Source organism: Brassica rapa, unplaced genomic scaffold (genome assembly GCF_000309985.2).
Source record: "Brassica rapa cultivar Chiifu-401-42 unplaced genomic scaffold, CAAS_Brap_v3.01 Scaffold0389, whole genome shotgun sequence".
NCBI lineage: Eukaryota > Viridiplantae > Streptophyta > Magnoliopsida > Brassicales > Brassicaceae > Brassica > Brassica rapa.
In genome coordinates this window covers 41,816-62,899 of record NW_022610331.1, presented here as the reverse complement: position 1 = coordinate 62,899, position 21,084 = coordinate 41,816, and the positions used below count along the sequence as shown (strand labels likewise).

Below are 21,084 nucleotides of genomic sequence, written 5' to 3'. Positions count from 1 at the left end.
TCATACCAGCACTAATGCACCGGATCCCATCAGAACTCCGCAGTTAAGCGTGCTTGGGCGAGAGTAGTACAGGAAGGGTGACCTCCGGGAAGTCCTCGTGTTTGCACCCCTTTTTATTTTGTTTTTGGATCTAAAACGATTCTAGCATTGGAAAACCCATAACTTTTGAACCGTGAGGAACTACGCTGCCCACAGCACCATTTCGGAAAGGCCCAGAAACCATCAAGGGCGGTTAAAGGACGTCGCGAGTTTTCGGCACCAATTTCAGCCGTTTTGACCCTCAAACGGGCTTCTGAAATTTACGGAGCGTAAAATAGTCGCGATGCGTTTTTTCGAGTGTTTGTTGTTGTGTTCTACATCAATCTCGACGTACTTTCGTTCGAGAAAAAAAATGCCAACAAATCTTGTGGGTCCCACGCCATCCACTCGAATTGTCGGAACAAAAGGACATATGGAATCGCGAGTCATGTACTAACTGGTGCGATCATACCAGCACTAATGCACCGGATCCCATCAGAACTCCGCAGTTAAGCGTGCTTGGGCGAGAGTAGTACCAGGAAGGTGACCTCACGGGAAGTCCTCGTGTTGCACCCCTTTTTTATTTTGTTTTTGGATCTAAAACGATTCTAGCTTTGGAAAACCCATAACTTGAAAACCCATAACTTTTGAACCGTGAGGAACTACGCCGCCCACAGCACCATTTCGGAAAGGCCCAGAAACCATCAAGGGCGGTTAAAGGACGTCACGATTTTTCGGCCCCAAATTCAGCCGTTTTGACACTCAAACGGGCTGCTGAAATTTACGGAGCGTAAAATAGTCGCGATGCGTTTTTTCGAGTGTTTGTTGTTGTTGTTGTTTTTGTTGTGTTCTACATCAATCTCGACGCACTTTCGTTCGAGAAAAAAAAATGCCAACAAATCTTGTGGGTCCCACGCCATCCACTCGAATTGTCGGAACGAAAGGACATATGGAATCGCGAGTCATGTACTAACGGGTGCGATCATACCAGCACTAATGCACCGGATCCCATCAGAACTCCGCAGTTAAGCGTGCCTGGGTGAGAGTAGTATTAGGATGGGTGACCTCCCGGGAAGTCCTCGTGTTGCACCCCTTTTTTATTTTGTTTTTGGATCTAAAACGATTCTAGCTTTGGAAAACCCATAACTTGAAAACCCATAACTTTTGAACCGTGAGGAACTACGCCGCCCACAGCACCATTTCGGAAAGGCCCAGAAACCATCAAGGGCGGTTAAAGGACGTCGCGATTTTTCGGCCCCAAATTCAGCCGTTTTGACCCTCAAACGGGCTGCTGAAATTTACGGAGCGTAAAATAGTCGCGATGCGTTTTTTCGAATGTTGGTTGTTGTTGTTGTTGTTGTTGTGTTCTACATCAATCTCGACGCACTTTCGTTCGAGAAAAAAAAATGCCAACAAATCTTGTGGGTCCCACGCCATCCACTCGAATTGTCGGAACGAAAGGACATATGGAATCGCGAGTCATGTACTAACACGGGTGCGATCATACCAGCACTAATGCACCGGATCCCATCAGAACTCCGCAGTTAAGCGTGCTTGGGCGAGAGTAGTACTAGGATGGGTGACCTCCCGGGAAGTCCTCGTGTTGCACCCTTTTTTATTTTGTTTTTGGATCTAAAACGATTCTAGCTTTGGAAAACCCATAACTTGAAAACCCATAACTTTTGAACCGTGAGGAACTACGCCGCCCACAGCACCATTTCGGAAAGGCCCAGAAACCATCAAGGGCGGTTAAAGGACGTCACGATTTTTCGGCCCAAATTCAGCCGTTTTGACCCTCAAACGGGCTGCTGAAATTTACGGAGCGTAAAATAGTCGCGATGCGTTTTTTCGAGTGTTTGTTGTTGTTTGTTGTTGTTGTGTTCTACATCAATCTCGACGCACTTTCGTTCGAAAAAAAAATGCCAACAAATCTTGTGGGTCCCACGCCATCCACTCGAATTGTCGGAACGAAAGGACATATGGAATCGCGAGTCATGTACTAACGGGTGCGATCATACCAGCACTAATGCACCGGATCCCATCAGAACTCCGCAGTTAAGCGTGCTTGGGCGAGAGTAGTACTAGGATGGGTGACCTCACGGGAAGTCCTCGTGTTGCACCCCTTTTTTATTTTGTTTTTGGATCTAAAACGATTCTAGCTTTGGAAAACCCATAACTTTTGAACCGTGAGGAACTACGCCGCCCACAGCACCATTTCGGAAAGGCCCAGAAACCATCAAGGGCGGTTAAAGGACGTCGCGATTTTTCGGCCCCAATTTCAGCCGTTTTGACCCTCAAACGGGCTGCTGAAATTTACGGAGCGTAAAATAGTCGCGATGCGTTTTTTCGAGTGTTTGTTGTTGTTGCTGTTGTTGTTGTGTTCTACATCAATCTCGACGCACTTTCGTTCGAGAAAAAAAATGCCAACAAATCTTGTGGGTCCCACGCCATCCACTCGAATTGTCGGAACGAAAGGACATATGGAATCGCGAGTCATGTACTAACGGGTGCGATCATACCAGCACTAATGCACCGGATCCCATCAGAACTCCGCAGTTAAGCGTGCTTGGGCGAGAGTAGTACCAGGAAGGGTGACCTCACGGGAAGTCCTCGTGTTGCACCCCTTTTATTTTGTTTTTGGATCTAAAACGATTCTAGCTTTGGAAAACCCATAACTTGAAAACCCATAACTTTTGAACCGTGAGGAACTACGCCGCCCACAGCACCATTTCGGAAAGGCCCAGAAACCATCAAGGGCGGTTAAAGGACGTCACGATTTTTCGGCCCCAAATTCAGCCGTTTTGACCCTCAAACGGGCTGCTGAAATTTACGGAGCGTAAAATAGTCGCGATGCGTTTTTTCGAGTGTTTGTTGTTGTGTTGTTGTTGTTTTGTGTTCTACATCAATCTCGACGCACTTTCGGTCGAGAAAAAAAAATGCCAACAAATCTTGTGGGTCCCACGCCATCCACTCGAATTGTCGGAACGAAAGGACATATGGAATCGCGAGTCATGTACTAACGGGTGCGATCATACCAGCACTAATGCACCGGATCCCATCAGAACTCCGCAGGTAAGCGTGCTTGGGCGAGAGTAGTACTAGGATGGGTGACCTCCCGGGAAGTCCTCGTGTTGCACCCCTTTTTATTTTGTTTTTGGATCTAAAACGATTCTAGCTTTGGAAAACCCATAACTTGAAACCCATAACTTTTGAACCGTGAGGAACTACGCCGCCCACAGCACCATTTCGGAAAGGCCCAGAAACCATCAAGGGCGGTTAAAGGACGTCACGATTTTTCGGCCCCAAATTCAGCCGTTTTGACCCTCAAACGGGCTGCTGAAATTTACGGAGCGTAAAATAGTCGCGATGCGTTTTTTCGAGTGTTTGTTGTTGTTGTTGTTGTTGTTGTGTTTCTACATCAATCTCGACGCACTTTCGTTCGAGAAAAAAAAATGCCAACAAATCTTGTGGGTCCCACGCCATCCACTCGAATTGTCGGAACGAAAGGACATATGGAATCGCGAGTCATGTACTAACGGGTGCGATCATACCAGCACTAATGCACCGGATCCCATCAGAACTCCGCAGTTAAGCGTGCTTGGGCGAGAGTAGTACAGGATGGGTGACCTCACGGGAAGTCCTCGTGTTGCACCCCTTTTTTATTTTGTTTTTGGATCTAAAACGATTCTAGCTTGGAAACCCATAACTTGAAAACCCATAACTTTTGAACCGTGAGGAACTACGCCGCCCACAGCACCATTTCGGAAAGGCCCAGAAACCATCAAGGGCGGTTAAAGGACGTCACGATTTTTCGGCCCCAAATTCAGCCGTTTTGACCCTCAAACGGGCTGCTGAAATTTACGGAGCGTAAAATAGTCGCGATGCGTTTTTTCGAGTGTTTGTTGTTGTTGTTGTTGTTGTTGTGTTCTACATCAATCTCGACGCACTTTCGTTCGAGAAAAAAAAAATGCCAACAAATCTTGTGGGTCCCACGCCATCCACTCGAATTGTCGGAACGAAAGGACATATGGAATCGCGAGTCATGTACTAACGGGTGCGATCATACCAGCACTAATGCACCGGATCCCATCAGAACTCCGCAGTTAAGCGTGCTTGGGCGAGAGTAGTACTAGGATGGGTGACCTCCCGGGAAGTCCTCGTGTTGCACCCCTTTTTTATTTTGTTTTTGGATCTAAATAGATTCTAGCATTGGAAAACACATAACTTTTGAATCGTGAGGAACTACGCCGCCCACAGACCATTTCGGAAAGGCCCAGAAACCATCAAGGGCGGTTAAAGGACGTCGCGATTTTTCGGCACCAATTTCAGCCGTTTTGACCCTCAAACGGGCTTCTGAAATTTACGGAGCGTAAAATAGTCGCGATGCGTTTTTTCGAGTTGTTTGTGTGCGTTCATACCATAATGCATCAGAACTCCGCAGTTAAGCGTGCTTGGGCGAGAGTAGTACTAGGAAGGGTGACCTCACGGGAAGTCCTCGTGTTGCACCCCTTTTTTATTTTGTTTTTGGATCTAAAACGATTCTAGCTTTGGAAAACCCATAACTTGAAAACCCATAACTTTTGAACCGTGAGGAACTACGCCGCCCACAGCACCATTTCGGAAAGGCCCAGAAACCATCAAGGGCGGTTAAAGGACGTCACGATTTTTCGGCCCCAAATTCAGCCGTTTTGACCCTCAAACGGGCTGCTGAAATTTACGGAGCGTAAAATAGTCGCGATGCGTTTTTTCGAGTGTTTGTTGTTGTTGTTGTTGTTGTTGTGTTCTACATCAATCTCGACGCACTTTCGTTCGAGAAAAAAAATGCCAACAAATCTTGTGGGTCCCACGCCATCCACTCGAATTGTCGGAACGAAAGGACATATGGAATCGCGAGTCATGTACTAACGGGTGCGATCATACCAGCACTAATGCACCGGATCCCATCAGAACTCCGCAGTTAAGCGTGCTTGGGCGAGAGTAGTACTAGGATGGGTGACCTCACGGGAAGTCCTCGTGTTGCACCCCTTTTTTATTTTGTTTTTGGATCTAAAACGATTCTAGCTTTGGAAAACCCATAACTTGAAAACCCATAACTTTTGAACCGTGAGGAACTACGCCGCCCACAGCACCATTTCGGAAAGGCCCAGAAACCATCAAGGGCGGTTAAAGGACGTCACGATTTTTCGGCCCCAAATTCAGCCGTTTTGACCCTCAAACGGGCTGCTGAAATTTACGGAGCGTAAAATAGTCGCGATGCGTTTTTTCGAGTGTTTGTTGTTGTTGTTGTTGTTGTTGTGTTCTACATCAATCTCGACGCACTTTCGTTCGAGAAAAAAAATGCCAACAAATCTTGTGGGTCCCACGCCATCCACTCGAATTGTCGGAACGAAAGGACATATGGAATCGCGAGTCATGTACTAACGGGTGCGATCATACCAGCACTAATGCACCGGATCCCATCAGAACTCCGCAGTTAAGCGTGCTTGGGCGAGAGTAGTACCAGGAAGGGTGACCTCACGGGAAGTCCTCGTGTTGCACCCCTTTTTTATTTTGTTTTTGGATCTAAAACGATTCTAGCTTTGGAAAACCCATAACTTGAAAACCCATAACTTTTGAACCGTGAGGAACTACGCCGCCCACAGCACCATTTCGGAAAGGCCCAGAAACCATCAAGGGCGGTTAAAGGACGTCACGATTTTTCGGCCCCAAATTCAGCCGTTTTGACCCTCAAACGGGCTGCTGAAATTTACGGAGCGTAAAATAGTCGCGATGCGTTTTTTCGAGTGTTTGTTGTTGTTGTTGTTGTTGTTGTGTTCTACATCAATCTCGACGCACTTTCGTTCGAAAAAAAAATGCCAACAAATCTTGTGGGTCCCACGCCATCCACTCGAATTGTCGGAACGAAAGGACATATGGAATCGCGAGTCATGTACTAACGGGTGCGATCATACCAGCACTAATGCACCGGATCCCATCAGAACTCCGCAGTTAAGCGTGCTTGGGCGAGAGTAGTACTAGGATGGGTGACCTCCGGGAAGTCCTCGTGTTGCACCCCTTTTTTATTTTGTTTTTGGATCTAAAACGATTCTAGCTTTGGAAAACCCATAACTTTTGAACCGTGAGGAACTACGCCGCCCACAGCACCATTTCGGAAAGGCCCAGAAACCATCAAGGGCGGTTAAAGGACGTCGCGATTTTTCGGCCCAAATTCAGCCGTTTTGACCCTCAAACGGGCTGCTGAAATTTACGGAGCGTAAAATAGTCGCGATGCGTTTTTTCGAGTGTTTGTTGTTGTTGCTGTTGTTGTTGTGTTCTACATCAATCTCGACGCACTTTCGTTCGAGAAAAAAAATGCCAACAAATCTTGTGGGTCCCACGCCATCCACTCGAATTGTCGGAACGAAAGGACATATGGAATCGCGAGTCATGTACTAACGGGTGCGATCATACCAGCACTAATGCACCGGATCCCATCAGAACTCCGCAGTTAAGCGTGCTTGGGCGAGAGTAGTACCAGGAAGGGTGACCTCACGGGAAGTCCTCGTGTTGCACCCCTTTTTTATTTTGTTTTTGGATCTAAAACGATTCTAGCTTTGGAAAACCCATAACTTGAAAACCCATAACTTTTGAACCGTGAGGAACTACGCCGCCCACAGCACCATTTCGGAAAGGCCCAGAAACCATCAAGGGCGGTTAAAGGACGTCACGATTTTTCGGCCCCAAATTCAGCCGTTTTGACCCTCAAACGGGCTGCTGAAATTTACGGAGCGTAAAATAGTCGCGATGCGTTTTTTCGAGTGTTTGTTGTTGTTGTTGTTGTTGTTGTGTTCTACATCAATCTCGACGCACTTTCGTTCGAGAAAAAAAAATGCCAACAAATCTTGTGGGTCCCACGCCATCCACTCGAATTGTCGGAACGAAAGGACATATGGAATCGCGAGTCATGTACTAACGGGTGCGATCATACCAGCACTAATGCACCGGATCCCATCAGAACTCCGCAGTTAAGCGTGCTTGGGCGAGAGTAGTACTAGGATGGGTGACCTCACGGGAAGTCCTCGTGTTGCACCCCTTTTTTATTTTGTTTTTGGATCTAAAACGATTCTAGCTTTGGAAAACCCATAACTTGAAAACCCATAACTTTTGAACCGTGAGGAACTACGCCGCCCACAGCACCATTTCGGAAAGGCCCAGAAACCATCAAGGGCGGTTAAAGGACGTCACGATTTTTCGGCCCCAAATTCAGCCGTTTTGACCCTCAAACGGGCTGCTGAAATTTACGGAGCGTAAAATAGTCGCGATGCGTTTTTTCGAGTGTTTGTTGTTGTTGTTGTTGTTGTTGTGTTCTACATCAATCTCGACGCACTTTCGTTCGAGAAAAAAAATGCCAACAAATCTTGTGGGTCCCACGCCATCCACTCGAATTGTCGGAACGAAAGGACATATGGAATCGCGAGTCATGTACTAACTGGTGCGATCATACCAGCACTAATGCACCGGATCCCATCAGAACTCCGCAGTTAAGCGTGCTTGGGCGAGAGTAGTACCAGGAAGGGTGACCTCACGGGAAGTCCTCGTGTTGCACCCCTTTTTTATTTTGTTTTTGGATCTAAAACGATTCTAGCTTTGGAAAACCCATAACTTGAAAACCCATAACTTTTGAACCGTGAGGAACTACGCCGCCCACAGCACCATTTCGGAAAGGCCCAGAAACCATCAAGGGCGGTTAAAGGACGTCACGATTTTTCGGCCCCAAATTCAGCCGTTTTGACCCTCAAACGGGCTGCTGAAATTTACGGAGCGTAAAATAGTCGCGATGCGTTTTTTCGAGTGTTTGTTGTTGTTGTTGTTGTTGTTGTTGTGTTCTACATCAATCTCGACGCACTTTCGTTCGAAAAAAAAATGCCAACAAATCTTGTGGGTCCCACGCCATCCACTCGAATTGTCGGAACGAAAGGACATATGGAATCGCGAGTCATGTACTAACGGGTGCGATCATACCAGCACTAATGCACCGGATCCCATCAGAACTCCGCAGTTAAGCGTGCTTGGGCGAGAGTAGTACTAGGATGGGTGACCTCACGGGAAGTCCTCGTGTTGCACCCCTTTTTTATTTTGTTTTTGGATCTAAAACGATTCTAGCTTTGGAAAACCCATAACTTTTGAACCGTGAGGAACTACGCCGCCCACAGCACCATTTCGGAAAGGCCCAGAAACCATCAAGGGCGGTTAAAGGACGTCACGATTTTTCGGCCCCAAATTCAGCCGTTTTGACCCTCAAACGGGCTGCTGAAATTTACGGAGCGTAAAATAGTCGCGATGCGTTTTTTCGAGTGTTTGTTGTTGTTGTTGTTGTTGTTGTGTTCTACATCAATCTCGACGCACTTTCGTTCGAGAAAAAAAATGCCAACAAATCTTGTGGGTCCCACGCCATCCACTCGAATTGTCGGAACGAAAGGACATATGGAATCGCGAGTCATGTACTAACGGGTGCGATCATACCAGCACTAATGCACCGGATCCCATCAGAACTCCGCAGTTAAGCGTGCTTGGGCGAGAGTAGTACAGGAAGGGTGACCTCACGGGAAGTCCTCGTGTTGCACCCCTTTTTTATTTTGTTTTTGGATCTAAAACGATTCTAGCTTTGGAAAACCCATAACTTGAAAACCCATAACTTTTGAACCGTGAGGAACTACGCCGCCCACAGCACCATTTCGGAAAGGCCCAGAAACCATCAAGGGCGGTTAAAGGACGTCACGATTTTTCGGCCCCAAATTCAGCCGTTTTGACCCTCAAACGGGCTGCTGAAATTTACGGAGCGTAAAATAGTCGCGATGCGTTTTTTCGAGTGTTTGTTGTTGTTGTTGTTGTTGTTGTGTTCTACATCAATCTCGACGCACTTTCGTTCGAGAAAAAAAAATGCCAACAAATCTTGTGGGTCCCACGCCATCCACTCGAATTGTCGGAACGAAAGGACATATGGAATCGCGAGTCATGTACTAACGGGTGCGATCATACCAGCACTAATGCACCGGATCCCATCAGAACTCCGCAGTTAAGCGTGCTTGGGCGAGAGTAGTACTAGGATGGGTGACCTCACGGGAAGTCCTCGTGTTGCACCCCTTTTTTATTTTGTTTTTGGATCTAAAACGATTCTAGCTTTGGAAAACCCATAACTTGAAAACCCATAACTTTTGAACCGTGAGGAACTACGCCGCCCACAGCACCATTTCGGAAAGGCCCAGAAACCATCAAGGGCGGTTAAAGGACGTCACGATTTTTCGGCCCCAAATTCAGCCGTTTTGACCCTCAAACGGGCTGCTGAAATTTACGGAGCGTAAAATAGTCGCGATGCGTTTTTTCGAGTGTTTGTTGTTGTTGTTGTTGTTGTTGTGTTCTACATCAATCTCGACGCACTTTCGTTCGAGAAAAAAAATGCCAACAAATCTTGTGGGTCCCACGCCATCCACTCGAATTGTCGGAACGAAAGGACATATGGAATCGCGAGTCATGTACTAACTGGTGCGATCATACCAGCACTAATGCACCGGATCCCATCAGAACTCCGCAGTTAAGCGTGCTTGGGCGAGAGTAGTACCAGGAAGGGTGACCTCACGGGAAGTCCTCGTGTTGCACCCCTTTTTTATTTTGTTTTTGGATCTAAAACGATTCTAGCTTTGGAAAACCCATAACTTGAAAACCCATAACTTTTGAACCGTGAGGAACTACGCCGCCCACAGCACCATTTCGGAAAGGCCCAGAAACCATCAAGGGCGGTTAAAGGACGTCACGATTTTTCGGCCCCAAATTCAGCCGTTTTGACCCTCAAACGGGCTGCTGAAATTTACGGAGCGTAAAATAGTCGCGATGCGTTTTTTCGAGTGTTTGTTGTTGTTGTTGTTGTTGTTGTGTTCTACATCAATCTCGACGCACTTTCGTTCGAGAAAAAAAAATGCCAACAAATCTTGTGGGTCCCACGCCATCCACTCGAATTGTCGGAACGAAAGGACATATGGAATCGCGAGTCATGTACTAACGGGTGCGATCATACCAGCACTAATGCACCGGATCCCATCAGAACTCCGCAGTTAAGCGTGCTTGGGCGAGAGTAGTACTAGGATGGGTGACCTCTCGGGAAGTCCTCGTGTTGCACCCCTTTTTTATTTTGTTTTTGGATCTAAAACGATTCTAGCTTTGGAAAATCCATAACTTTTGAACCGTGACGAACTACGCCGCCCACAACACCATTTCGGAAAGGCCCAGAAACCATCAAGGGCGGTTAAAGGACGTCGCGATTTTTCGGCCCCAAATTCAGCCGTTTTGACCCTCAAACGGGCTGCTGAAATTTACGGAGCGTAAAATAGTCGCGATGCATTTTTTCGAGTGTTTGTTGTTGTTGTTGTTGTTGTTGTGTTCTACATCAATCTCGACGCACTTTCGTTCGAGAAAAAAAATGCCAACAAATCTTGTGGGTCCCACGCCATCCACTCGAATTGTCGGAACGAAAGGACATATGGAATCGCGAGTCATGTACTAACTGGTGCGATCATACCAGCACTAATGCACCGGATCCCATCAGAACTCCGCAGTTAAGCGTGCTTGGGCGAGAGTAGTACCAGGAAGGGTGACCTCACGGGAAGTCCTCGTGTTGCACCCCTTTTTTATTTTGTTTTTGGATCTAAAACGATTCTAGCTTTGGAAAACCCATAACTTGAAAACCCATAACTTTTGAACCGTGAGGAACTACGCCGCCCACAGCACCATTTCGGAAAGGCCCAGAAACCATCAAGGGCGGTTAAAGGACGTCACGATTTTTCGGCCCCAAATTCAGCCGTTTTGACCCTCAAACGGGCTGCTGAAATTTACGGAGCGTAAAATAGTCGCGATGCGTTTTTTCGAGTGTTTGTTGTTGTTGTTGTTGTTGTTGTGTTCTACATCAATCTCGACGCACTTTCGTTCGAGAAAAAAAAATGCCAACAAATCTTGTGGGTCCCACGCCATCCACTCGAATTGTCGGAACGAAAGGACATATGGAATCGCGAGTCATGTACTAACTGGTGCGATCATACCAGCACTAATGCACCGGATCCCATCAGAACTCCGCAGTTAAGCGTGCTTGGGCGAGAGTAGTACCAGGAAGGGTGACCTCACGGGAAGTCCTCGTGTTGCACCCCTTTTTTATTTTGTTTTTGGATCTAAAACGATTCTAGCTTTGGAAAACCCATAACTTGAAAACCCATAACTTTTGAACCGTGAGGAACTACGCCGCCCACAGCACCATTTCGGAAAGGCCCAGAAACCATCAAGGGCGGTTAAAGGACGTCACGATTTTTCGGCCCCAAATTCAGCCGTTTTGACCCTCAAACGGGCTGCTGAAATTTACGGAGCGTAAAATAGTCGCGATGCGTTTTTTCGAGTGTTTGTTGTTGTTGTTGTTGTTGTTGTGTTCTACATCAATCTCGACGCACTTTCGTTCGAGAAAAAAAATGCCAACAAATCTTGTGGGTCCCACGCCATCCACTCGAATTGTCGGAACGAAAGGACATATGGAATCGCGAGTCATGTACTAACGGGTGCGATCATACCAGCACTAATGCACCGGATCCCATCAGAACTCCGCAGTTAAGCGTGCTTGGGCGAGAGTAGTACTAGGATGGGTGACCTCCCGGGAAGTCCTCGTGTTGCACCCCTTTTTTATTTTGTTTTTGGATCTAAAACGATTCTAGCTTTGGAAAACCCATAACTTTTGAACCGTGAGGAACTACGCCGCCCACAGACCATTTCGGAAAGGCCCAGAAACCATCAAGGGCGGTTAAAGGACGTCGCGATTTTTCGGCCCCAATTCAGCCGTTTTGACCCTCAAACGGGCTGCTGAAATTTACGGAGCGTAAAATAGTCGCGATGCGTTTTTTCGAGTGTTTGTTGTTGTTGCTGTTGTTGTTGTGTTCTACATCAATCTCGACGCACTTTCGTTCGAGAAAAAAAATGCCAACAAATCTTGTGGGTCCCACGCCATCCACTCGAATTGTCGGAACGAAAGGACATATGGAATCGCGAGTCATGTACTAACGGGTGCGATCATACCAGCACTAATGCACCGGATCCCATCAGAACTCCGCAGTTAAGCGTGCTTGGGCGAGAGTAGTACCAGGAAGGGTGACCTCACGGGAAGTCCTCGTGTTGCACCCCTTTTTTATTTTGTTTTTGGATCTAAAACGATTCTAGCTTTGGAAAACCCATAACTTGAAAACCCATAACTTTTGAACCGTGAGGAACTACGCCGCCCACAGCACCATTTCGGAAAGGCCCAGAAACCATCAAGGGCGGTTAAAGGACGTCACGATTTTTCGGCCCCAAATTCAGCCGTTTTGACCCTCAAACGGGCTGCTGAAATTTACGGAGCGTAAAATAGTCGCGATGCGTTTTTTCGAGTGTTTGTTGTTGTTGTTGTTGTTGTTGTGTTCTACATCAATCTCGACGCACTTTCGTTCGAGAAAAAAAAATGCCAACAAATCTTGTGGGTCCCACGCCATCCACTCGAATTGTCGGAACGAAAGGACATATGGAATCGCGAGTCATGTACTAACTGGTGCGATCATACCAGCACTAATGCACCGGATCCCATCAGAACTCCGCAGTTAAGCGTGCTTGGGCGAGAGTAGTACCAGGAAGGGTGACCTCACGGGAAGTCCTCGTGTTGCACCCCTTTTTTATTTTGTTTTTGGATCTAAAACGATTCTAGCTTTGGAAAACCCATAACTTGAAAACCCATAACTTTTGAACCGTGAGGAACTACGCCGCCCACAGCACCATTTCGGAAAGGCCCAGAAACCATCAAGGGCGGTTAAAGGACGTCACGATTTTTCGGCCCCAAATTCAGCCGTTTTGACCCTCAAACGGGCTGCTGAAATTTACGGAGCGTAAAATAGTCGCGATGCGGTTTTTCGAGTGTTTGTTGTTGTTGTTGTTGTTGTTGTTGTTGTTGTTGTGTTCTACATCAATCTCGACGCACTTTCGTTCGAGAAAAAAAAATGCCAACAAATCTTGTGGGTCCCACGCCATCCACTCGAATTGTCGGAACGAAAGGACATATGGAATCGCGATTCATGTACTAACTGGTGCGATCATACCAGCACTAATGCACCGGATCCCATCAGAACTCCGCAGTTAAGCGTGCTTGGGCGAGAGTAGTACTAGGATGGGTGACCTCCCGGGAAGTCCTCGTGTTGCACCCCTTTTTTATTTTGTTTTTGGATCTAAAACGATTCTAGCTTTGGAAAACCCATAACTTTTGAATCGTGAGGAACTACGCCGCCCACAGACCATTTCGGAAAGGCCCAGAAACCATCAAGGGCGGTTAAAGGACGTCACGATTTTTCGGCCCCAAATTCAGCCGTTTTGACCCTCAAACGGGCTGCTGAAATTTACGGAGCGTAAAATAGTCGCGATGCGTTTTTTCGAGTGTTTGTTGTTGTTGCTGTTGTTGTTGTGTTCTACATCAATCTCGACGCACTTTCGTTCGAGAAAAAAAATGCCAACAAATCTTGTGGGTCCCACGCCATCCACTCGAATTGTCGGAACGAAAGGACATATGGAATCGCGAGTCATGTACTAACGGGTGTGATCATACCAGCACTAATGCACCGGATCCCATCAGAACTCCGCAGTTAAGCGTGCTTGGGCGAGAGTAGTACCAGGAAGGGTGACCTCACGGGAAGTCCTCGTGTTGCACCCCTTTTTTATTTTGTTTTTGGATCTAAAACGATTCTAGCTTTGGAAAACCCATAACTTGAAAACCCATAACTTTTGAACCGTGAGGAACTACGCCGCCCACAGCACCATTTCGGAAAGGCCCAGAAACCATCAAGGGCGGTTAAAGGACGTCACGATTTTTCGGCCCCAAATTCAGCCGTTTTGACCCTCAAACGGGCTGCTGAAATTTACGGAGCGTAAAATAGTCGCGATGCGTTTTTTCGAGTGTTTGTTGTTGTTGTTGTTGTTGTTGTGTTCTACATCAATCTCGACGCACTTTCGTTCGAGAAAAAAAAATGCCAACAAATCTTGTGGGTCCCACGCCATCCACTCGAATTGTCGGAACGAAAGGACATATGGAATCGCGAGTCATGTACTAACGGGTGCGATCATACCAGCACTAATGCACCGGATCCCATCAGAACTCCGCAGTTAAGCGTGCTTGGGCGAGAGTAGTACAGGATGGGTGACCTCACGGGAAGTCCTCGTGTTGCACCCCTTTTTTATTTTGTTTTTGGATCTAAAACGATTCTAGCTTTGGAAAACCCATAACTTGAAAACCCATAACTTTTGAACCGTGAGGAACTACGCCGCCCACAGCACCATTTCGGAAAGGCCCAGAAACCATCAAGGGCGGTTAAAGGACGTCACGATTTTTCGGCCCCAAATTCAGCCGTTTTGACCCTCAAATGGGCTGCTGAAATTTACGGAGCGTAAAATAGTCGCGATGCGTTTTTTCGAGTGTTTGTTGTTGTTGTTGTTGTTGTGTTGTGTTCTACATCAATCTCGACGCACTTTCGTTCGAGAAAAAAAAATGCCAACAAATCTTGTGGGTCCCACGCCATCCACTCGAATTGTCGGAACGAAAGGACATATGGAATCGCGAGTCATGTACTAACGGGTGCGATCATACCAGCACTAATGCACCGGATCCCATCAGAACTCCGCAGTTAAGCGTGCTTGGGCGAGAGTAGTACAGGAGGGTGACCTCACGGGAAGTCCTCGTGTTGCACCCCTTTTTTATTTTGTTTTTGGATCTAAAACGATTCTAGCTTTGGAAAACCCATAACTTGAAAACCCATAACTTTTGAACCGTGAGGAACTACGCCGCCCACAGCACCATTTCGGAAAGGCCCAGAAACCATCAAGGGCGGTTAAAGGACGTCACGATTTTTCGGCCCCAAATTCAGCCGTTTTGACCCTCAAACGGGCTGCTGAAATTTACGGAGCGTAAAATAGTCGCGATGCGTTTTTTCGAGTGTTTGTTGTTGTTGTTGTTGTTGTTGTGTTCTACATCAATCTCGACGCACTTTCGTTCGAGAAAAAAAATGCCAACAAATCTTGTGGGTCCCACGCCATCCACTCGAATTGTCGGAACGAAAGGACATATGGAATCGCGAGTCATGTACTAACTGGTGCGATCATACCAGCACTAATGCACCGGATCCCATCAGAACTCCGCAGTTAAGCGTGCTTGGGCGAGAGTAGTACCAGGAAGGGTGACCTCACGGGAAGTCCTCGTGTTGCACCCCTTTTTTATTTTGTTTTTGGATCTAAAACGATTCTAGCTTTGGAAAACCCATAACTTGAAAACCCATAACTTTTGAACCGTGAGGAACTACGCCGCCCACAGCACCATTTCGGAAAGGCCCAGAAACCATCAAGGGCGGTTAAAGGACGTCACGATTTTTCGGCCCCAAATTCAGCCGTTTTGACCCTCAAACGGGCTGCTGAAATTTACGGAGCGTAAAATAGTCGCGATGCGTTTTTTCGAGTGTTTGTTGTTGTTGTTGTTGTTGTTGTGTTCTACATCAATCTCGACGCACTTTCGTTCGAGAAAAAAAAATGCCAACAAATCTTGTGGGTCCCACGCCATCCACTCGAATTGTCGGAACGAAAGGACATATGGAATCGCGAGTCATGTACTAACTGGTGCGATCATACCAGCACTAATGCACCGGATCCCATCAGAACTCCGCAGTTAAGCGTGCTTGGGCGAGAGTAGTACCAGGAAGGGTGACCTCACGGGAAGTCCTCGTGTTGCACCCCTTTTTTATTTTGTTTTTGGATCTAAAACGATTCTAGCTTTGGAAAACCCATAACTTGAAAACCCATAACTTTTGAACCGTGAGGAACTACGCCGCCCACAGCACCATTTCGGAAAGGCCCAGAAACCATCAAGGGCGGTTAAAGGACGTCACGATTTTTCGGCCCCAAATTCAGCCGTTTTGACCCTCAAACGGGCTGCTGAAATTTACGGAGCGTAAAATAGTCGCGATGCGTTTTTTCGAGTGTTTGTTGTTGTTGTTGTTGTTGTTGTTGTGTTCTACATCAATCTCGACGCACTTTCGTTCGAGAAAAAAAAATGCCAACAAATCTTGTGGGTCCCACGCCATCCACTCGAATTGTCGGAACGAAAGGACATATGGAATCGCGAGTCATGTACTAACGGGTGCGATCATACCAGCACTAATGCACCGGATCCCATCAGAACTCCGCAGTTAAGCGTGCTTGGGCGAGAGTAGTACTAGGATGGGTGACCTCACGGGAAGTCCTCGTGTTGCACCCCTTTTTTATTTTGTTTTTGGATCTAAAACGATTCTAGCTTTGGAAAACCATAACATAACTTTTGAACCGTGAGGAACTACGCCGCCCACAGCACCATTTCGGAAAGGCCCAGAAACCATCAAGGGCGGTTAAAGGACGTCGCGATTTTTCGGCCCCAAATTCAGCCGTTTTGACCCTCAAACGGGCTGCTGAAATTTACGGAGCGTAAAATAGTCGCGATGCGTTTTTTCGAATGTTTGTTGTTGTTGTTGTTGTTGTTGTGTTCTACATCAATCTCGACGCACTTTCGTTCGAGAAAAAAAATGCCAACAAATCTTGTGGGTCCCACGCCATCCACTCGAATTGTCGGAACGAAAGGACATATGGAATCGCGAAGCACTAATGCACCGGATCCCATCAGAACTCCGCAGTTAAGCGTGCTTGGGCGAGAGTAGTACCAGGAAGGGTGACCTCACGGGAAGTCCTCGTGTTGCACCCCTTTTTTATTTTGTTTTTGGATCTAAAACGATTCTAGCTTTGGAAAACCCATAACTTGAAAACCCATAACTTTTGAACCGTGAGGAACTACGCCGCCCACAGCACCATTTCGGAAAGGCCCAGAAACCATCAAGGGCGGTTAAAGGACGTCACGATTTTTCGGCCCCAAATTCAGCCGTTTTGACCCTCAAACGGGCTGCTGAAATTTACGGAGCGTAAAATAGTCGCGATGCGTTTTTTCGAGTGTTTGTTGTTGTTGTTGTTGTTGTTGTGTTCTACATCAATCTCGACGCACTTTCGTTCGAGAAAAAAAAATGCCAACAAATCTTGTGGGTCCCACGCCATCCACTCGAATTGTCGGAACGAAAGGACATATGGAATCGCGAGTCATGTACTAACTGGTGCGATCATACCAGCACTAATGCACCGGATCCCATCAGAACTCCGCAGTTAAGCGTGCTTGGGCGAGAGTAGTACCAGGAAGGGTGACCTCACGGGAAGTCCTCGTGTTGCACCCCTTTTTTATTTTGTTTTTGGATCTAAAACGATTCTAGCTTTGGAAAACCCATAACTTGAAAACCCATAACTTTTGAACCGTGAGGAACTACGCCGCCCACAGCACCATTTCGGAAAGGCCCAGAAACCATCAAGGGCGGTTAAAGGACGTCACGATTTTTCGGCCCCAAATTCAGCCGTTTTGACCCTCAAACGGGCTGCTGAAATTTACGGAGCGTAAAATAGTCGCGATGCGTTTTTTCGAGTGTTTGTTGTTGTTGTTGTTGTTGTTGTTGTGTTCTACATCAATCTCGACGCACTTTCGTTCGAAAAAAAAAATGCCAACAAATCTTGTGGGTCCCACGCCATCCACTCGAATTGTCGGAACGAAAGGACATATGGAATCGCGAGTCATGTACTAACGGGTGCGATCATACCAGCACTAATGCACCGGATCCCATCAGAACTCCGCAGTTAAGCGTGCTTGGGCGAGAGTAGTACTAGGATGGGTGACCTCACGGGAAGTCCTCGTGTTGCACCCCTTTTTTATTTTGTTTTTGGATCTAAAACGATTCTAGCTTTGGAAAACCCATAACTTGAAAACCCATAACTTTTGAACCGTGAGGAACTACGCCGCCCACAGCACCATTTCGGAAAGGCCCAGAAACCATCAAGGGCGGTTAAAGGACGTCACGATTTTTCGGCCCCAAATTCAGCCGTTTTGACCCTCAAACGGGCTGCTGAAATTTACGGAGCGTAAAATAGTCGCGATGCGTTTTTTCGAGTGTTTGTTGTTGTTGTTGTTGTTGTTGTGTTCTACATCAATCTCGACGCACTTTCGTTCGAGAAAAAAAATGCCAACAAATCTTGTGGGTCCCACGCCATCCACTCGAATTGTCGGAACGAAAGGACATATGGAATCGCGAGTCATGTACTAACTGGTGCGATCATACCAGCACTAATGCACCGGATCCCATCAGAACTCCGCAGTTAAGCGTGCTTGGGCGAGAGTAGTACCAGGAAGGGTGACCTCACGGGAAGTCCTCGTGTTGCACCCCTTTTTTATTTTGTTTTTGGATCTAAAACGATTCTAGCTTTGGAAAACCCATAACTTGAAAACCCATAACTTTTGAACCGTGAGGAACTACGCCGCCCACAGCACCATTTCGGAAAGGCCCAGAAACCATCAAGGGCGGTTAAAGGACGTCACGATTTTTCGGCCCCAAATTCAGCCGTTTTGACCCTCAAACGGGCTGCTGAAATTTACGGAGCGTAAAATAGTCGCGATGCGTTTTTTCGAGTGTTTGTTGTTGTTGTTGTTGTTGTTGTGTTCTACATCAATCTCGACGCACTTTCGTTCGAGAAAAAAAATGCCAACAAATCTTGTGGGTCCCACGCCATCCACTCGAATTGTCGGAACGAAAGGACATATGGAATCGCGAGTCATGTACTAACTGGTGCGATCATACCAGCACTAATGCACCGGATCCCATCAGAACTCCGCAGTTAAGCGTGCTTGGGCGAGAGTAGTACCAGGAAGGGTGACCTCACGGGAAGTCCTCGTGTTGCACCCCTTTTTTATTTTGTTTTTGGATCTAAAACGATTCTAGCTTTGGAAAACCCATAACTTGAAAACCCATAACTTTTGAACCGTGAGGAACTACGCCGCCCACAGCACCATTTCGGAAAGGCCCAGAAACCATCAAGGGCGGTTAAAGGACGTCACGATTTTTCGGCCCCAAATTCAGCCGTTTTGACCCTCAAACGGGCTGCTGAAATTTACGGAGCGTAAAATAGTCGCGATGCGTTTTTTCGAGTGTTTGTTGTTGTTGTTGTTGTTGTGTTGTGTTCTACATCAATCTCGACGCACTTTCGTTCGAGAAAAAAAAATGCCAACAAATCTTGTGGGTCCCACGCCATCCACTCGAATTGTCGGAACGAAAGGACATATGGAATCGCGAGTCATGTACTAACGGGTGCGATCATACCAGCACTAATGCACCGGATCCCATCAGAACTCCGCAGTTAAGCGTGCTTGGGCGAGAGTAGTACTAGGATGGGTGACCTCCCGGGAAGTCCTCGTGTTGCACCCCTTTTTTATTTTGTTTTTGGATCTAAAACGATTCTAGCTTTGGAAAACCCATAACTTTTGAATCGTGAGGAACTACGCCGCCCACAGACCATTTCGGAAAGGCCCAGAAACCATCAAGGGCGGTTAAAGGACGTCGCGATTATTCGGCACCAATTTCAGACGTTTTGACCCTCAAACGGGCTGCTGAAATTAACGGAGCGTAAAATAGTCGCGATGCGTTTTTTCGAGTGTTTGTTGTTGTTGCTGTTGTTGTTGTGTTCTACATCAATCTCGACGCACTTTCGCTCGAGAAAAAAAATGCCAACAAATCTTGTGGGTCCCACGCCATCCACTCGAATTGTAGGAACGAAAGGACATATGGAATAGCGAGTCATGTATTAACGGGTGTGATCATACCAGCACTAATGCACCGGATCCCATCAGAACTCCGCAGTTAAGCGTGCTTGGGCGAGAGTAGTACCAGGAAGGGTGACCTCACGGGAAGTCCTCGTGTTGCACCCCTTTTTTATTTTGTTTTTGGATCTAAAACGATTCTAGCTTTGGAAAACCCATAACTTGAAAACCCATAACTTTTGAACCGTGAGGAACTACGCCGCCCACAGCACCATTTCGGAAAGGCCCAGAAACCATCAAGGGCGGTTAAAGGACGTCACGATTTTTCGGCCCCAAATTCAGCCGTTTTGACCCTCAAACGGGCTGCTGAAATTTACGGAGCGTAAAATAGTCGCGATGCGTTTTTTCGAGTGTTTGTTGTTGTTGTTGTTGTTGTTGTGTTCTACATCAATCTCGACGCACTTTCGTTCGAGAAAAAAAATGCCAACAAATCTTGTGGGTCCCACGCCATCCACTCGAATTGTCGGAACGAAAGGACATATGGAATCGCGAGTCATGTACTAACTGGTGCGATCATACCAGCACTAATGCACCGGATCCCATCAGAACTCCGCAGTTAAGCGTGCTTGGGCGAGAGTAGTACCAGGAAGGGTGACCTCACGGGAAGTCCTCGTGTTGCACCCCTTTTTTATTTTGTTTTTGGATCTAAAACGATTCTAGCTTTGGAAAACCCATAACTTGAAAACCCATAACTTTTGAACCGTGAGGAACTACGCCGCCCACAGCACCATTTCGGAAAGGCCCAGAAACCATCAAGGGCGGTTAAAGGACGTCACGATTTTTCGGCCCCAAATTCAGCCGTTTTGACCCTCAAACGGGCTGCTGAAATTTACGGAGCGTAAAATAGTCGCGATGCGTTTTTTCGAGTGTTTGTTGTTGTTGTTGTTGTGTTCTACATCAATCTCGACGCACTTTCGTTCGAAAAAAAAAATGCCAACAAATCTTGTGGGTCCCACGCCATCCACTCGAATTGTCGGAACGAAAGGACATATGGAATCGCGAGTCATGTACTAACGGGTGCGATCATACCAGCACTAATGCACCGGATCCCATCAGAACTCCGCAGTTAAGCGTGCTTGGGCGAGAGTAGTACTAGGATGGGTGACCTCCCGGGAAGTCCTCGTGTTGCACCCCTTTTTTATTTTGTTTTTGGATCTAAAACGATTCTAGCTTTGGAAAACCCATAACTTTTGAATCGTGAGGAACTACGCCGCCCACAGACCATTTCGGAAAGGCCCAGAAACCATCAAGGGCGGTTAAAGGACGTCGCGATTTTTCGGCCCAATTTC

At 47.0% G+C, this 21,084-nt stretch overlaps 39 non-coding genes and 2 pseudogenes across 39 annotated transcripts; all 41 read left to right on the top strand.

Annotated features, from left to right (window-relative positions):
• Window positions 1-110, top strand: LOC117130303 (annotated as a pseudogene).
• A 366-nt stretch (window positions 111-476) lies between these two features.
• LOC117130297 lies at window positions 477-594 on the top strand. The gene has a single exon (XR_004453734.1). It is a non-coding gene; the product is annotated as a 5S ribosomal RNA (ribosomal RNA).
• A 398-nt stretch (window positions 595-992) lies between these two features.
• Window positions 993-1,111, top strand: LOC117130282. The gene has a single exon (XR_004453719.1). It is a non-coding gene; the product is annotated as a 5S ribosomal RNA (ribosomal RNA).
• Window positions 1,112-1,511: 400 nt separating this feature from the next.
• Window positions 1,512-1,630, top strand: LOC117130315. Its single transcript, XR_004453750.1, has one exon. It is a non-coding gene; the product is annotated as a 5S ribosomal RNA (ribosomal RNA).
• A 392-nt stretch (window positions 1,631-2,022) lies between these two features.
• On the top strand, window positions 2,023-2,141 carry LOC117130325. Its single transcript, XR_004453760.1, has one exon. It is a non-coding gene; the product is annotated as a 5S ribosomal RNA (ribosomal RNA).
• Window positions 2,142-2,523: 382 nt separating this feature from the next.
• Window positions 2,524-2,642, top strand: LOC117130251. Its single transcript, XR_004453688.1, has one exon. It is a non-coding gene; the product is annotated as a 5S ribosomal RNA (ribosomal RNA).
• A 397-nt stretch (window positions 2,643-3,039) lies between these two features.
• On the top strand, window positions 3,040-3,158 carry LOC117130342. The gene has a single exon (XR_004453777.1). It is a non-coding gene; the product is annotated as a 5S ribosomal RNA (ribosomal RNA).
• Window positions 3,159-3,555: 397 nt separating this feature from the next.
• On the top strand, window positions 3,556-3,673 carry LOC117130291. Its single transcript, XR_004453728.1, has one exon. It is a non-coding gene; the product is annotated as a 5S ribosomal RNA (ribosomal RNA).
• A 397-nt stretch (window positions 3,674-4,070) lies between these two features.
• On the top strand, window positions 4,071-4,189 carry LOC117130313. Its single transcript, XR_004453748.1, has one exon. It is a non-coding gene; the product is annotated as a 5S ribosomal RNA (ribosomal RNA).
• A 735-nt stretch (window positions 4,190-4,924) lies between these two features.
• On the top strand, window positions 4,925-5,043 carry LOC117130324. Its single transcript, XR_004453759.1, has one exon. It is a non-coding gene; the product is annotated as a 5S ribosomal RNA (ribosomal RNA).
• Window positions 5,044-5,440: 397 nt separating this feature from the next.
• On the top strand, window positions 5,441-5,559 carry LOC117130348. Its single transcript, XR_004453783.1, has one exon. It is a non-coding gene; the product is annotated as a 5S ribosomal RNA (ribosomal RNA).
• A 396-nt stretch (window positions 5,560-5,955) lies between these two features.
• Window positions 5,956-6,073, top strand: LOC117130254. The gene has a single exon (XR_004453691.1). It is a non-coding gene; the product is annotated as a 5S ribosomal RNA (ribosomal RNA).
• A 381-nt stretch (window positions 6,074-6,454) lies between these two features.
• LOC117130347 lies at window positions 6,455-6,573 on the top strand. Its single transcript, XR_004453782.1, has one exon. It is a non-coding gene; the product is annotated as a 5S ribosomal RNA (ribosomal RNA).
• Window positions 6,574-6,971: 398 nt separating this feature from the next.
• LOC117130323 lies at window positions 6,972-7,090 on the top strand. Its single transcript, XR_004453758.1, has one exon. It is a non-coding gene; the product is annotated as a 5S ribosomal RNA (ribosomal RNA).
• Window positions 7,091-7,487: 397 nt separating this feature from the next.
• On the top strand, window positions 7,488-7,606 carry LOC117130280. The gene has a single exon (XR_004453717.1). It is a non-coding gene; the product is annotated as a 5S ribosomal RNA (ribosomal RNA).
• A 399-nt stretch (window positions 7,607-8,005) lies between these two features.
• LOC117130322 lies at window positions 8,006-8,124 on the top strand. Its single transcript, XR_004453757.1, has one exon. It is a non-coding gene; the product is annotated as a 5S ribosomal RNA (ribosomal RNA).
• A 382-nt stretch (window positions 8,125-8,506) lies between these two features.
• On the top strand, window positions 8,507-8,624 carry LOC117130293. The gene has a single exon (XR_004453730.1). It is a non-coding gene; the product is annotated as a 5S ribosomal RNA (ribosomal RNA).
• Window positions 8,625-9,022: 398 nt separating this feature from the next.
• On the top strand, window positions 9,023-9,141 carry LOC117130320. The gene has a single exon (XR_004453755.1). It is a non-coding gene; the product is annotated as a 5S ribosomal RNA (ribosomal RNA).
• A 397-nt stretch (window positions 9,142-9,538) lies between these two features.
• On the top strand, window positions 9,539-9,657 carry LOC117130279. The gene has a single exon (XR_004453716.1). It is a non-coding gene; the product is annotated as a 5S ribosomal RNA (ribosomal RNA).
• Window positions 9,658-10,055: 398 nt separating this feature from the next.
• Window positions 10,056-10,174, top strand: LOC117130326. The gene has a single exon (XR_004453761.1). It is a non-coding gene; the product is annotated as a 5S ribosomal RNA (ribosomal RNA).
• A 382-nt stretch (window positions 10,175-10,556) lies between these two features.
• On the top strand, window positions 10,557-10,675 carry LOC117130277. The gene has a single exon (XR_004453714.1). It is a non-coding gene; the product is annotated as a 5S ribosomal RNA (ribosomal RNA).
• Window positions 10,676-11,073: 398 nt separating this feature from the next.
• Window positions 11,074-11,192, top strand: LOC117130276. The gene has a single exon (XR_004453713.1). It is a non-coding gene; the product is annotated as a 5S ribosomal RNA (ribosomal RNA).
• Window positions 11,193-11,589: 397 nt separating this feature from the next.
• On the top strand, window positions 11,590-11,708 carry LOC117130312. Its single transcript, XR_004453747.1, has one exon. It is a non-coding gene; the product is annotated as a 5S ribosomal RNA (ribosomal RNA).
• A 380-nt stretch (window positions 11,709-12,088) lies between these two features.
• On the top strand, window positions 12,089-12,207 carry LOC117130346. The gene has a single exon (XR_004453781.1). It is a non-coding gene; the product is annotated as a 5S ribosomal RNA (ribosomal RNA).
• A 398-nt stretch (window positions 12,208-12,605) lies between these two features.
• On the top strand, window positions 12,606-12,724 carry LOC117130275. The gene has a single exon (XR_004453712.1). It is a non-coding gene; the product is annotated as a 5S ribosomal RNA (ribosomal RNA).
• Window positions 12,725-13,134: 410 nt separating this feature from the next.
• On the top strand, window positions 13,135-13,253 carry LOC117130340. Its single transcript, XR_004453775.1, has one exon. It is a non-coding gene; the product is annotated as a 5S ribosomal RNA (ribosomal RNA).
• A 381-nt stretch (window positions 13,254-13,634) lies between these two features.
• Window positions 13,635-13,753, top strand: LOC117130261. Its single transcript, XR_004453698.1, has one exon. It is a non-coding gene; the product is annotated as a 5S ribosomal RNA (ribosomal RNA).
• Window positions 13,754-14,151: 398 nt separating this feature from the next.
• Window positions 14,152-14,269, top strand: LOC117130290. The gene has a single exon (XR_004453727.1). It is a non-coding gene; the product is annotated as a 5S ribosomal RNA (ribosomal RNA).
• Window positions 14,270-14,669: 400 nt separating this feature from the next.
• On the top strand, window positions 14,670-14,786 carry LOC117130296. The gene has a single exon (XR_004453733.1). It is a non-coding gene; the product is annotated as a 5S ribosomal RNA (ribosomal RNA).
• Window positions 14,787-15,183: 397 nt separating this feature from the next.
• Window positions 15,184-15,302, top strand: LOC117130274. Its single transcript, XR_004453711.1, has one exon. It is a non-coding gene; the product is annotated as a 5S ribosomal RNA (ribosomal RNA).
• Window positions 15,303-15,700: 398 nt separating this feature from the next.
• Window positions 15,701-15,819, top strand: LOC117130273. Its single transcript, XR_004453710.1, has one exon. It is a non-coding gene; the product is annotated as a 5S ribosomal RNA (ribosomal RNA).
• Window positions 15,820-16,220: 401 nt separating this feature from the next.
• LOC117130319 lies at window positions 16,221-16,339 on the top strand. Its single transcript, XR_004453754.1, has one exon. It is a non-coding gene; the product is annotated as a 5S ribosomal RNA (ribosomal RNA).
• Window positions 16,340-16,698: 359 nt separating this feature from the next.
• On the top strand, window positions 16,699-16,816 carry LOC117130304 (annotated as a pseudogene).
• Window positions 16,817-17,214: 398 nt separating this feature from the next.
• On the top strand, window positions 17,215-17,333 carry LOC117130272. Its single transcript, XR_004453709.1, has one exon. It is a non-coding gene; the product is annotated as a 5S ribosomal RNA (ribosomal RNA).
• A 400-nt stretch (window positions 17,334-17,733) lies between these two features.
• Window positions 17,734-17,852, top strand: LOC117130318. Its single transcript, XR_004453753.1, has one exon. It is a non-coding gene; the product is annotated as a 5S ribosomal RNA (ribosomal RNA).
• A 397-nt stretch (window positions 17,853-18,249) lies between these two features.
• LOC117130271 lies at window positions 18,250-18,368 on the top strand. Its single transcript, XR_004453708.1, has one exon. It is a non-coding gene; the product is annotated as a 5S ribosomal RNA (ribosomal RNA).
• Window positions 18,369-18,765: 397 nt separating this feature from the next.
• Window positions 18,766-18,884, top strand: LOC117130270. The gene has a single exon (XR_004453707.1). It is a non-coding gene; the product is annotated as a 5S ribosomal RNA (ribosomal RNA).
• Window positions 18,885-19,284: 400 nt separating this feature from the next.
• Window positions 19,285-19,403, top strand: LOC117130311. The gene has a single exon (XR_004453746.1). It is a non-coding gene; the product is annotated as a 5S ribosomal RNA (ribosomal RNA).
• Window positions 19,404-19,784: 381 nt separating this feature from the next.
• Window positions 19,785-19,903, top strand: LOC117130260. The gene has a single exon (XR_004453697.1). It is a non-coding gene; the product is annotated as a 5S ribosomal RNA (ribosomal RNA).
• Window positions 19,904-20,300: 397 nt separating this feature from the next.
• Window positions 20,301-20,419, top strand: LOC117130269. The gene has a single exon (XR_004453706.1). It is a non-coding gene; the product is annotated as a 5S ribosomal RNA (ribosomal RNA).
• Window positions 20,420-20,810: 391 nt separating this feature from the next.
• On the top strand, window positions 20,811-20,929 carry LOC117130309. Its single transcript, XR_004453744.1, has one exon. It is a non-coding gene; the product is annotated as a 5S ribosomal RNA (ribosomal RNA).
• The last annotated feature ends 155 nt before the right edge of the window (window positions 20,930-21,084 follow it).